At 41.0% G+C, this 3,543-nt stretch overlaps 1 non-coding gene across 1 annotated transcript; it reads left to right on the top strand.

Annotated features, from left to right (window-relative positions):
• Window positions 1–1,901: 1,901 nt before the first annotated feature.
• TRNAS-GGA (transfer RNA serine (anticodon GGA)) lies at window positions 1,902–1,973 on the top strand. Its single transcript has one exon. It is a non-coding gene; the product is annotated as a tRNA-Ser (tRNA).
• The last annotated feature ends 1,570 nt before the right edge of the window (window positions 1,974–3,543 follow it).

Raw genomic sequence — 3,543 nt, 5'->3', positions numbered from 1 at the left:
CCGCTGCACATCTGAGCAACTGATTAACTGCTTTCTTCTAAGACAAGTGATCATTTAGTGCAGAGGCTCTGGAATTCTGGGCTAGTTCAGGGGGAAGGTATAATGCAGTTTCAGATGACTTTTGGCAAAAAGATGCTATGAAGAAATAAACCCTATGCTTCTATATTCCCGCCTTCTGATATTCAATCATTCCTTTTAATTCTTGACCTTTATCACCATGACTGCTTAATTAAAAGCATCTTTACATCCCTGCAGGTATTAGCCCATGTAATACCTCAGCATAATGTTAAGCTGAGGATACCGATATGTGAAAGGCAAGACTCTACCCTTGAATAGTTTATAGTTTGCTTAACCTTATAACCATCCCCCTGCCCCAAGCCATGAACTAATATTGCCTCTCTTTAATTTGCATTATTAGGCTGCAAACCTTTGGAATTCATGTCATTCTAGATAAACCATTCATTGCTTTAATTTTTAAAAATGTATTCATTTGCCAGGACCATTCTAGACCATAGCTGCTGCTGCTGCTGCTGCTAAGTCACTTCAGTCACATCTGACTCTGTGCGACCCCATAGACAGCAGCCCACCAGGCTCCACTGTCCCTGGGATTCTCCAGGCAAGAACACTGGAGTGGGTTCCCATTTCCTTCTCCAATGCATGAAAGTGAAAAGTGAAAGTGAAGTCACTCAGTCGTGTCCAACTCTTAGTGACCCCATGGACGTAGCCCACCAGGCTCCTCCATCCATGATCCCATGCCAGTCAACAGTACGGAGTGGGGTGCCATTTCCTTCTCCGTCTAGACTGCAGAGATGATGTCAAATAACTCACAGACTATTGTGAAAGCCACATAAATAAACCAACAGTTTTAGTACAATGTAATAAATTCTGTCTTTAGTAGAAGTTCAGGTTCATAGCTATGTGAGCAGAGATGAGGAAGTCTAATTCTGTTTGATAGGGTAAAGTGTGTCTTCAGAAAGAAATGGTGAACTGAGATGGGGGTGGGAGGCGGGTGGAGTACAAGATTCAATTACCTTGGAAGTCCCAGGAAATATTAGATACAAAGTACATTTGACTTGATACAAGAGATAATCTGAGCATGGTCACTATGAGGACCCAGTAGGGCATCATGAGAAAACCAGAAGCATCATGATAACTTCTGGGCAAGTAGAGGTCAGAGGGAGTTTTAATGTTTGGAAAACACTAAAGATAGAGAAACTCATGGAGAGGTGGGAAGTTTGTAAAACATAAGTACACAATTTTTCTATTTTGTAGGAAATGTGTATGTGATTATATATAGGTATTTCAAATAGAGGGAATTTAATAAAGGAATTGGTTTCAAGGGTGTTACAGGACCTTGAGAACAGAAAGGAGTAAGTAATTCTATTCAAAAGATCAGTAACTGCAGAAATCCTTCCCTCCCCTACAGCAGCAAAATGGAACAGATGAGAGTTTACAGTTTCCACACCCCTGAGGCTGCTACTTAGGGATCAAGCTGTGAGAGCCAGGAGCCCAGGAAGTGAGACTCATCAGCCATCGCAGCCGAAAGTACCACCAGCAGGCAGAACTAAGGGCTTCTCCCTTCATTCCACCTTCCAACCTAAGAGCCAACTGACAAGGGAGCTCGGGAATTTAAGAAATATTGTGTGAGGGTCCCCATCTCCGGTGGTATAGAGGAGACAATGGAACAATGATTATGGAGTCGAGAGAGAACACTGTCTAGCACTGCATGTCCTGACATAGAATCTGTTAAGAATCTTCCTCCGTGGCCCCTACCCTGAGTATTCCATTAACAAAGAACATGGGGGACACTCGTGTGCTTGTTTTCATTTTCTTCAGCATTAGCTACATACATGGTCATGTCTACTCCTGGGAAATAGGGAATTATTGTAAGTATATGGGCTTCCCTGGTGGCTCAGAGGTTAAAGCGTCTGCCTGGAATGCGGGAGACCCGGGTTCGATCCCTGGGTAGGGAAGATCCCCTGGAGAAGGAAATGGCAACCCACTCCAGTACTCTTGCCTGGAGAATCCATCGAGGGAGGAGCCTGGTAAGCTACAGTCCATGGAGTCGCGAAGAGTCTGACACGACTGAGCGACTTCACTTCACTTCACTTCTAACTATATACTGGCAATAAATGAGAGAAAGTTAGAACTGTTAGGTAGGCAGAATAGGAAAAAGGAGTCCAGAATGGCAGTGGCTAAAATATAAGGAAGGGAAAAGCCCTCAAAAATAGAACAAAGGAAGGTCCGAGGACTGGAGTGAGGACCTCAGGTAGAACAAACTTCTAGCACTTCTAGCCAGAAGTGCTTTCTGGCGAGCCTAATTTACCTAGGGCAGGCCCAGGAGGAGGAGAAAAAAAACATATAAGAAGAGGAGCCAAAGGGCTGGGGGCCTCTCTCTCTCTCTTCTCTTCGCATCTTTTGGGTCGGCATCCCCTCATGCCTCAAGGATGTGTTTTCCTTTACTTTCTAAATAAAACTGAGCTGTAACATGGAGCTATAATACTGGTCCATCTGAGAGCTGTAACACTGGTCCGTCGCTTCAAATTTTTGTTGTGACAAGACAGAACCGAGGAAATTACACACTCCCCCAACAGAACAAGTAGGAGAGATACGGGTTTAGGAGAAAGCCTTTAAAAACAAGCTGAGTAGTAATTAGCTAGAAAAATAATATTCTCCTATTCCCAACCTATTCTTTACCAACACAATCTTTTTTTAAAATCCCCTTATTTTATACATTTATGCTTCCTTTTTATTTTTTTAGGTCACCATGTCTGCTTCACTCCCACTACTAAAAGATTTAAGAAGAAAATGAATTGTATTTTTCCAACCCAACAGTTTCTAATAATGAAATATGACAAAGCTAACTCTATTAAGCAGCTATTCAGGTTGTTCAAATATGCTCTACTGCACATACTGGGGTAGGACAATAAGATATATCTCTTTCAAATGGAGATTAAATAGCTAAAGATTAGAGAACAATAACAACTGAAAAACTCAGTCAGAGAACAAAAATAGATACATAGCCAATGAGAGTAGATTGGATTTTCAATTTAATTTATGAAAGTGTTCTGTTTTTCATAAAAATAATTGCATTTGTTGATCTTTAAAAGATTAATATAGAAATGTTGAAGAAAAAACAATAAAAATACTTTATGCTTCTACTTTTCTATTTCCTCTGTGTAACATTTGATTTTTAAAGGCAGTACACACTAGGGCCCACAAATATTCAATATTCTTTAGGATATTGCCTGGAAAATCCCATGGGCCGAGGAACCTGGTGGGCTACAGTCCATGGGATCACAAAGAGTTGGACACAACTGAGTGACTGAGCACAGCACATATCTTAAATGGTCCTGTATGTCACTTGTTTGAAAATTTAGACTGACAAATCAGGAGATGTCAAAACTTAAAACAAAATTCTGATCAATTAATTTGTAAAGTTACAAAAGCAGCCTGTAACTACAACTTTGGGGGCAATTTGCATGTCATTGCTCTTAATAGACATATTTTTGGAGCAGTAAATATTGCACCATAAAGCTCCTC

The sequence above is a fragment of the Bos javanicus genome, chromosome 20, assembly GCF_032452875.1.
Source record: "Bos javanicus breed banteng chromosome 20, ARS-OSU_banteng_1.0, whole genome shotgun sequence".
Taxonomy (NCBI): Eukaryota; Metazoa; Chordata; class Mammalia; order Artiodactyla; family Bovidae; genus Bos; species Bos javanicus.
Note: the sequence above shows the minus strand (reverse complement) of the source record. Positions and strands in the feature narration are given on the sequence as shown.